Below are 10815 nucleotides of genomic sequence, written 5' to 3' on the forward strand. Positions count from 1 at the left end.
TTGGCGTCTGGAAATGAACTAAAATGGCCATTATGGAGAACCCTCAACCGCCTACGAACTGGGGTGGGTAGATGCAACATAAACATGTGCAAATGGGGATACCGAGACGGGACGGACACGTGCCAGTGCGGACAGACCCAAACAATGGACCACCTCCTGGAATGCAGCAACATGGGGAAGTGTCCAGGAAAGAAGATCTGGCAAACGCTACGGCAGTGGCAGTTAAATGCGCTGAATTTTGGTTGGACATGATATGAAATACATATTATGTTTGCCTTTATATTGTAATGTGACTCCCAATTTTGGGTTTGTTTTATTTATACATATGTGTATTGTATTTGTATTTTTGTGTATATGTAATATGTGGGTTGTCTATGGCTAGAACAAGATCAAATAAAATAAATAAGCCGTGATTGTGGTCATTTGCCTTAAAATCTAGTTTGGTATTTGTATTTACGCAGTAAGCCTTAAAACCTTATTTACTGCCATTCCTGGCGTCTGAAGCCGTCTGCTGTGTTTCTGGCGACTTGTCTTTAATATTTCAATACCTGTAATTTGTAAGTTGCAGCGAGTTTTAAACGATTCTCAATTTGTTGCCATTCCTGGCGTGTAAGGCCTTCTGCCCAGGTCAAAGTGGCTTGCTTTTAAAACATTATCTGTTGTATCTGTATTTAATGGTGATTTACTAAATTGTAACTCATTGAAAACACTATTATTTACTCTGTTGTTTATTCCTTCATTAATAACGTGTGGTACGTTTTTATTTATTGTTGAGTCTGGAATTACTGGTTTAAAATAAACTGTGTGTAACTCTAAAAGGCAACCAATAGTAACTGTTACGGCCCGTCCACAATCGTAACCGAATCCTGCCTTCCCTTGACGCTTGACGCTTTACAAACGGACCTCCTTGGTCCGGGGTGTAGGAGTTTAGACTTATTACAGTCGTTCCTCCTGTTCCTGGCGATGCGATGGTAATGTGGCCTCACTGTGTGGTGTGTCCTCTCGTTGTCCGGTGTCTATCCTGTCCTGGCTACTAGCATGCAGGCATACTAGTGGACTTCGGTGTTTTACGTCTTCTTCGTCTCGCGAGAGACGTTCTGCAGCGCTGTCTGTAGGTCTGCAGACAGCTTCCCCGTGCCGTCGCGAACCTCGTTCTTCAGCCGCACGACTGCGTCGTCTAGGATGTATCCCCAGTCGCTCGGCGTGAAGACCGGGTTCGCGTTGATGGTGTTGAGATCTTTCTTTGTGACGAACTCGAGCAGAATTGCCCGATGCCCGCCACGTATCTCAATCGGCCGGTGTGGAAGCGGTGGCTTCCGTTTCCCTTCCGCTTCCGCGAAAAGGTACGGTTTTCTTCGGACGTCGTACCGCCCATCTCGCACCATGGTCGCGATCTTCTTCAAGACCGTTGGGAGGTTGGTGGCGTCCGGGAAGGGTATGGTTGTGGAGTACATCCCTCCCGCGTCTTGTATGTCCTGCAGCTGCAGCTTCACCACTTCCGGCGGCAGCGGCGAGACGGACTGTACCACGTCCATGGGCGTCTCCCCGGTCTCCTGTATTTCTACAGGTTCCGGGGCGACGTCCGTTTGCGCGGACACATCCGTCTGCGTGGACACATCCGTTTGCGTGGACACATCCACCCCAACTTGTCGTACCACCGTGGGGGCGGCAACGGGGGCAGGTGTCTTCTTTTGCGTCGTCCGGATTTCTTCCGGCAACTCTTGCAGCTGCCGGTGGAGACCGACGATCTCCTTCTGCATGGCCGCTCTCTCTGCCGCCATCGCGGCTTTCAGGGCGGCCACGGCGTCGTCGGTAGCGGCGCTGGACGGGATTGCGGCCGCCCCGTTTTCCCCCTTGGGCGGGGGTGGCGGGACGGCTGCCTCTTCTTCATGTACCGCTTCTTCAGGTATGCGCAGCTGCGTGCATTTGCGGCGTGCGCGCCGCCACAGTTAACGCACGTTGCCGCGACGTGTGGTGGCTTGTCGCAGTCGCGTGTATCATGTGCCTTTGCACATTTCAGACACGCGACTGCGTCCCTGCACGTCCTGGCGACGTGTCCCATCTTCTGGCAGCGGTAGCACTGCCTCTTGTGCTGCGGTCGGCTGCGCTTCTTCTTCTTGTTGCTGCCGCGGCCGTCTCCTGCCAGCGTGAGCAGAAGCTTTGCCACAGCAGCAAGTTTGCCTCCCTTTCCGCGTCCGGACATGGCGATGGGCTAGTGGCGTTGGCGTGCGACGGTAACGGTGCGAGCCGCAGCGAGTCGAGCGGCCGCGTCGCGTACGCGTGCGTCGCGTGCTGCCTTCCCTTGACTACCACCAGGTATCAATGTCGAAAAAAAAAACGATTATTGTACAAATAATACCGATGCTCATACGTCTACGAGAGGTGTTCAATAAGTAATACTACATATTTTTTTTTGTTGGTCAGTTTCGGTTAAAAAACTGCGGAATTTATGTGTGAGATTGTGGAATATTCGCGCTTTAGTCCCTATAGTTCCATTAAGTTCCAGTAGGTGGCAGCTTTATACGTAGCCTTCAAAATGGCGTCTGTAGTTCCTTTTGGCGGGGAACGCCAACATCGCAGATATTCATAGGTACTTTCAGAGTGTCTACGGTGAGCTAGCAGTGAACAAAAGCATAGTGAGTAGTTGGGCGAGGTATCTGTCATCATCTCGCAAACCTATCCAATCTCCCGCAAGCCAGCCAGCCACATACAGCTTGACCCTTGCAATGTTGGAACATGCGGACACTTTCATTTGAGGTGATCGACGGATCACAATCAAACAGCTCTTTGCTCAACTGGACGTCTTTTTTGGTAGTGCTGACACACTCGTCCACCGGTTGGGATAATGAAGGGTGTGTGCCCACTGGGTTTTCAGCCTCGTAACGGAAGTCCGTAAAGAGCAATGAAGCCGGTCGTGGTGGCCGAGCGGTTCTAGGCGCTTCAGTCTGGAACCGCTCGACCGCTACGGTCGCAGGTTCGAATCCTGTCTCGGGCATGGATGTGTGTGATGTCCTTAGGTTAGTTAGGTTTAAGTAGTTCTTAGTTCCAGGCGACTGATGACCTCAGATGTTAAGTCCCATAGTGCTCAGAGCCATTTGAACCATTTTTTGAAAGAAGATGAAGATCTTCTTCGCAGAATTCTTACTAATCGTGACAATTATCTGTTGAACGTCGTCACAGGCGATGAAACATAACTTCGTCACTTAGAACCTGGGACGAAACGTTAATAACTGTAGTGACGCCTCCGAAGAAAGAATTCAAAGCTGCACATTCAGCCGGTAAAGGCTACGGTCTTCTGGGATTCTGAAGGGTTATTCTGTTTGATGTCCTCCCTCATGGCGCAACGATCAACTCTGAAGTGTATTGTGCTACCGTCAGAGAATTGAAGAGACGACTTCAGAGCGTTCGTCGCCACAAAAATGCAAACGAACTTCTCCATCTCCATGACAACGCGACGTAAGCCGTCACACAAGTCTGCGCACCCGAGAGAAGCTCGCAGAACTTCATTAAACTGTTCTTCCTCATCCACCCTACAGCCTGGATCTCGCCACCTTCCGAGTTCCATCTGTTCGGCAATGGATGCACTCCGCAGGAAGCAGCATGTGGGCGATGGGCAGGTTATTGATGTAGTAAGATTGGCTCTGACGTCGATCATTGAAATGATACCATCCGGGCATACAGGCCCTCCTAGTAACGTGGCGTAAAGCCGTCGCGTTCAACAGAAATTACGAGGGCAGTTCAATAAGTAATGCAACACATTTTTTTCTGAAACAGGTGTTGTTTTATTCAGCATTGAAATACACCAGGTTATTCCCCAATCTTTTAGCTACACAACACTATTTTTCAACGTAATCTCCATTCAATGCTACGGCCTTACGCCACCTTGAAATGAGGGTCTTTATGCCTGCACGGTACCATTCCACTGGTCGATGTCGGAGCCAACGTCGTACAGCATCAATAACTTCTTCATCATCCGCGTAGTGCCTCCCACGGATTGCGTCCTTCATTGGGCCAAACATATGGAAATCCGACGGTGCGAGATCGGGGCTGTAGGGTGCATGAGGAAGAACAGTCCACTGAAGTTTTGTGAGCTCCTCTCGGGTGCGAAGACTTGTGTGAGGTCTTGCGTCTTGCGTTGTCCTTTGAATATCCCAACTGGTGAACAATTGTGACAGCACTACCAACAGAGATGTCAAGTTGAGAACTGAGTTGTTTGATGGTGATCCGTCGATCATCTCGAACGAGTGTGTTCGCACGCTCCGCCATTGCAGGAGTCACAGCTGTGCACGGCCGGCCCGCACGCGGGAGATCAGACAGTCTTGCTTGACCTTGCGGCGATGATGACACACGCTTTGCCCAACGACTCACCGTGCTTTTGTCCACTGCCAGATCACCGTAGACATTCTGCAAGCGCCTATGAATATCTGAGATGCCCTGGTTTTCCGCCAAAAGAAACTCGATCACTGCCCGTTTTTTGCAACGCACATGCGTTACAGACGCCATTTTAACAGCTCCGTACAGCGCTGCCACCTGTCGGAAGTCAATGAAACTATACGAGACGATGCGGGAATGTTTGAAAATATTCCACAAGAAATTTCCGGTTTTTTCAACCGAAATTGGCCGAGAAAAAAAATGTGTTGCATTACTTATTGAACTGCCCTCGCATATTGAAAAATAGGGTTTCGTAGCCAAAAGAGTAGGAAGTAATATGGTGTATTGGAGTTCTCAATGAAACCAACCTGCTTTCAGAAAAAAAATGTATTGCGTTATTTACTGAGTGTCTCTCATACATCTATAATCCTACAACTTCTGGTGTCTGATAGGATGTACTTTACCTTTATGGTCATTACACATGATATATATAGCTACAAGCAGTACAATGGGCGACGTCTCTCTCTCTCTCTCTCTCTCTCTCTCTCTCTCTCTCTCTCTCTCTCTCATTTTTTTTTTTGGGGGGGGGGGGGGATGTACGCTCTCGGAATTTTAACACTGCAAGAACTGCGTGCTTGAATATAAACGGAGATGCTAGCCAAAGCTGCAGGTTGCACCGTTCTATCTGACCACGAACGACAACGACATTCTTGCAGTTTCCTCAGTACGTTGGAAGTGTAAGCCGTGGTGAGAACAGTGTTCTATGTAGTTGTGAGTGCTGTATGTAGGAGCTCAGAACATTCGAATGTGGGCAAATTGTTAGAGCTCATGTAGTGGTTGCTTCCCATAACTAAAGTGTTTTTTCCGAAAATCGCAGCACCACTCCAAACTCAGCAACGCACATCGATATCAGAGACAATAGCGATGCCTCGCTACAGCCACAGTGATGAATGGGAGAAGCTGAAGAAGACACGCCCCCTCTATCAGCACAGCAGTGCCCTTTCTTGGAGGTCAATACAGAGCTGTGCATGGAAGCGCTCTACCCAGTTTGTGACATCATCGAGTAGGATTAAAGAGTTATTCAAGTCTCAAATGGAAATGTTATTTTGTAAATGCTGAACTTATACGTTAAGAAAGTAGTTTGATAATTAATGCATCAAGCGACTCTGTAATAGTCAATGACAGTTGTAAATTTCCAAGCGCTCTTCTGACTAAGGGTTGTATCAAGTTAAGTACATCTCTTTATCATTCATGTAATGAAGTGAAATAATATTTCACATGTTGAAGTTCCAATCAAACATCTCCCAGACCAATCAAAGAAGCCACAGTTATGTCCAAACGATTGTAGTTTCGACTGGTTATAACAGAAGGTTCACGAGGTGTTTCTCTTTCAAGGAGCACGATACCGAATGCTTATACAGCATACAGGGAAAACGGAAAAACATCACCCGCTATGTCAAAACGCAGATGAAAGTGTTTTTGCGTCATCGCGACGGATGCTCATTTAAAAAGATTGAGACGAATAATAAGAGGACGACAGCTGCAAAAGTCGCTGAGTAACTGAATGTCGCGCGAGTGAACTCTGTCGGCATCGAAACAACTCGAAAGGAGAGCCATGAGCAGAGAATTGCAAGGCAAGCTGGAAATCGAAACCCGCTGATCAGAGACGCAAATGCTCATAACAGTACAACGTGATGCCAAAGCCATAAAACCTGGGATATGGAGCAATGAAAGAAAGCCAGTTTGTCAGATGAGTCTTTTTTCACTCTGTTTCCAAATTCTGGCCGAGTTTGCATCCCAAGAGCGAAACGTGAAAGGTGTTCTGTGACGATTTGGGGAACCATATCGCGGTATTCTAGTGGCCCCATGGCTACTCTGCTAGGTATCATTACTGCCATTTTAGACGATCAGCTCCATCGCGTGGTATAGTACACCAGAAAACCACACAGACTGGTACATCTACCAAATATCATGTACTGCCCCCGCGAACCCACAGAAGTGCCGCAACACGACGTGGCACGGACTCGACTAATGTCTGAAGTAGTGTTAGAGGGAATTGACAACATGAATCCTGCAGGGCTGTCTACAAATCCGTAAAAGAACGAGGGGGTGGAGATCTCTTCTGAACAGCACGTTGCAAGACATCTCACACACGCTAAATAATGTTCATGTCTGGAGAGTTTCAGGGCCATCGGAAGTGTTTAAACTCAGAAGAGTGTTCCTGCAGCCACTCTGTAGCTTTTCTGGACGTGTGGGTGCCGCATTAACCTGCTGGAATTGCCCAAGTCCGTCGGAATGCACAATGGACATGAATGGATGCAAGTGATCAGACAGGATGTTTACGTACGTGTCACGTATCACGGGTCCCATATCACTCCAGCTGCACGCGACCCACACCATTACAGAGCCTGCACTATTTTGAACAGCCCCCGGTTGATATGTAGGATCCATGGATTCATGAGGTTGTCTCTATACCCGTACACGTCCATCCGCTCGATACAGTTTGAAACGAGACTCGTTCGACTAGGCAACATGTTCCCAGTCATCAACAGTCAAATGTCGGTGTTGACGGGGCCAGGCGAGGCGTAAAGTTTCGTGTCGTGCAGTCATCAAAGGTGCAAGTGATCAGACAGGATGTTTACGTACGTGTCACGTATCACGGGTCCCATATCACTCCAGCTGCACGCGGCCCACACCATTACAGAGCCTGCACTATTTTGAACAGCCCCCGGTTGACATGTAGGATCCATGGATTCATGAGGTTGTCTCTATACCCGTACACGTCCATCCGCTCGATACAGTTTCAAACGAGACTCGTTCGACTAGGCAACATGTTCCCAGTCATCAACAGTCAAATGTCGGTGTTGACGGGGCCAGGCGAGGCGTAAAGTTTCGTGTCGTGCAGTCATCAAGGGTACGCGAGTGGGCCTTCGGCTCCGAAAGCCCATATAAAAGATGTTTTGTTGAATGGCTCGCACGCTGACACTTACTGATGGCTCAGCATTGAAATCTGCAGTAATTTGCGGAAGGGTTGAACTTGTGTGCCGTTGAACGATTCTCTTCAGTTGTCGTTGGTCCCGTTGTTGCAGGATCTTTCTCCGCCTGCATCGATGTCGGAGATTTGATGTTTTACCACATTCCTGATATTCACGGTATACTCGTGAAATGGTCGTACGGGAAAATCCCCACTTCAACCCTACCTCGAAGATGCTGTGTCCAATAATATTATCTTCGAATTCTTCCATTTGGTCCGTGTTTGCGTAGAAAAATAGTAATATCACAAATTGAGTCTGCCTTGATGCAAACCCGTGTTATTTGTTTATTTCTTTACTATCCCAAACTAGTTTCGGCGACAAATATCACCATCATCAGTGTTTTCTTTTTTTTTTAAATCGTTTGATCTATGGTATGTCCTATCACTCGTGCGCCGACTATAACACCACGTTCAAACTTACTAAAACCTTGATAACCTGACATTACAGCAGCAGTAACCGATCTGACAACTGCGTCAGACACTTGTCTTACGTATATAGGTGTTGCCGACCGCAGCGCCGTATTCTACCTGTTCACATATCTCTGTCTTTCAATACGCATGTCTATACCAGTTACTTTGGCGCTTCCTTTTATTTATCCCCCAATGTGAATGCTGTGTTCGAAGACGACGGGGCATCTGTTCACACAGCTCGCATCGTCCAGGTGTGGTTTAGTGAGCAAGACAATGAAGTCCCCCATTGCCATCACTGTCAACAGATCGCAATGTTATTGAGCCTTTGTCGTCTATTTTGGAGAGAAGGGAGCGTGACTGATATCCAAGTCCCTCGTCGCATTATTGGCACTATTTTGCAAGAAGAATGGTTTAAGATTTCCTTGAAATCCGTGCAGGACCTCCATAACCACACCGAGACAACTGGAAGCTGTTTTGAACGCCAACGATATTTGTACACCGTATTAAATATGGTAATGTGTTGCTTTTGTGGTGTATCTATATTTTTGTACACCCCAGTACAACGCTTTTGTTGTAGAGTCAGCCAGCGGAGTTGGGTCACCTCCGTGCCGCTTTATTTTTGCGCTGTAACTTTGCAAAATTATCTGTAATTTTTATGCAAACTTCTTATACACTCCTGGAAATTGAAATAAGAACACCGTGAATTCATTGTCCCAGGAAGGGGAAACTTTATTGACACATTCCTCGGGTCAGATACATCACATGATCACACTGACAGAACCACAGGCACATAGACACAGGCAACAGAGCATGCACAATGTCGGCACTAGTACAGTGTATATCCACCTTTCGCAGCAATGCAGGCTGCTATTCTCCCATGGAGACGATCGTAGAGATGCTGGATGTAGTCCTGTGGAACGGCTTGCCATGCCATTTCCACCTGGCGCCTCAGTTGGACCAGCGTTCGTGCTGGACGTGCAGACCGCGTGAGACGACGCTTCATCCAGTCCCAAACGTGCTCAATGGGGGACAGATCCGGAGATCTTGCTGGCCAGGGTAGTTGACTTACACCTTCTAGAGCACGTTGGGTGGCACGGAATACATGCGGACGTGCATTGTCCTGTTGGAACAGCAAGTTCCCTTGCCGGTCTAGGAATGGTAGAACGATGGGTTCGATGACGGTTTGGATGTACCGTGCACTATTCAGTGTCCCCTCGACGATCACCAGTGGTGTACGGCCAGTGTAGGAGATCGCTCCCCACACCATGATGCCGGGTGTTCGCCCTGTGTGCCTCGGTCGTATGCAGTCCTGATTGTGGCGCTCACCTGCACGGCGCCAAACACGCATACGACCATCATTGGCACCAAGGCAGAAGCGACTCTCATCGCTGAAGACGACACGTCTTCATTCGTCCCTCCATTCACGCCTGTCGCGACACCACTGGAGGCGGGCTGCACGATGTTGGGGCGTGAGCGGAAGACGGCCTAACGGTGTGCGGGACCGTAGCCCAGCTTCATGGAGACGGTTGCGAATGGTCCTCGCCGATACCCCAGGAGCAACAGTGTCCCTAATTTGCTGGGAAGTGGCGGTGCGGTCCCCTACGGCACTGCGTAGGATCCTACGGTCTTGGCGTGCATCCGTGCGTCACTGCGGTCCGGTCCCAGGTCGACGGGCACGTGCACCTTCCGCCGACCACTGGCGACAACATCGATGTACTGTGGAGACCTCACGCCCCACGTGTTGAGCAATTCGGCGGTACGTCCACCCGGCCTCCCGCATGCCCACTATACGCCCTCGCTCAAAGTCCGTCAACTGCACATACGGTTCACGTCCACGCTGTCGCGGCATGCTACCAGTGTTAAAGACTGCGATGGAGCTCCGTATGCCACGGCAAACTGGCTGACACTGACGGCGGCGGTGCACAAATGCTGCGCAGCTAGCGCCATTCGACGGCCAACACCGCGGTTCCTGGTGTGTCCGCTGTGCCGTGCGTGTGATCATTGCTTGTACAGCCCTCTCGCAGTGTCCGGAGCAAGTATGGTGGGTCTGACACACCGGTGTCAATGTGTTCTTTTTTCCATTTCCAGGAGTGTATATTCGTGAGATCCAATTTAAGAAATTTCCTAATTCTGTCGGACACACGAACAGATCGTCCGCTCATATTAACATCTCAAAACTCTGGTATCTCTCTCCCCTCATCTACCACTGCTGGCGGCTCACTTCCAACTGCCCAACGCTACGGGCTGTTCACATCCAACTGCCCAACACTACACTAGCGAATAATCCAACACTGAGTCCAACCAGCCACAGACTGCACACAGCGTAGTCAGCAATTTTAACACAGAGCGCAACGTGGCGTCACGAACACAAAAACCTAAACAACGTACTTACAAGGTGTGAGGTCTGGAGACCTGGGAGGCCACCGGCGGCGAAGTTCATCTTCTGCTCCTCCTCTTCCAATCCAACGTCCTAGAATGATGTTATTGAGGCAACGTAGGGCATGCTTAGAGAAATTGTCTAAGCGCAGCTGTTTCGGATGTGGCAGGAAATGAGCATTGATATTTGTGGTGTAACACATGGTTCTCACATTAAATGCTTAAAGTTTGAACTTTTCTGTTTCCATGAATGTTGGAGTTTTGTTTCTGTCTTTTGCAATTTGGAAGCAATACATGTTTGAAATCCGTTCCTTCTTTTTGAATGGTCCTGTATTTCCAAAATGAAAAATAATGTATTGGCTTGAGATGCAATTATATCAGGGGCTCACACAATGGTTTGGAATGCATAACCCATAAAGTTCAACGAAAGCAATATTCAACACAAAGTTTAGTTTTGCAAGATCAATGTGTAGCATCCATTGGGAGGGGGGAAGGGGGGCAGACCCTTGACATGAGTATTAGAGGTACGATTAGTGATTCCATACTTGCTTTCACTGTTTTAAGGTTCATACATTTTGAATTATCAGACTTTAAACGGCGGGAACGGCGCGGTTTCTGCGGTA

This window comes from Schistocerca cancellata, chromosome 7 (genome assembly GCF_023864275.1).
Source record: "Schistocerca cancellata isolate TAMUIC-IGC-003103 chromosome 7, iqSchCanc2.1, whole genome shotgun sequence".
NCBI classification, from domain to species: Eukaryota; Metazoa; Arthropoda; class Insecta; order Orthoptera; family Acrididae; genus Schistocerca; species Schistocerca cancellata.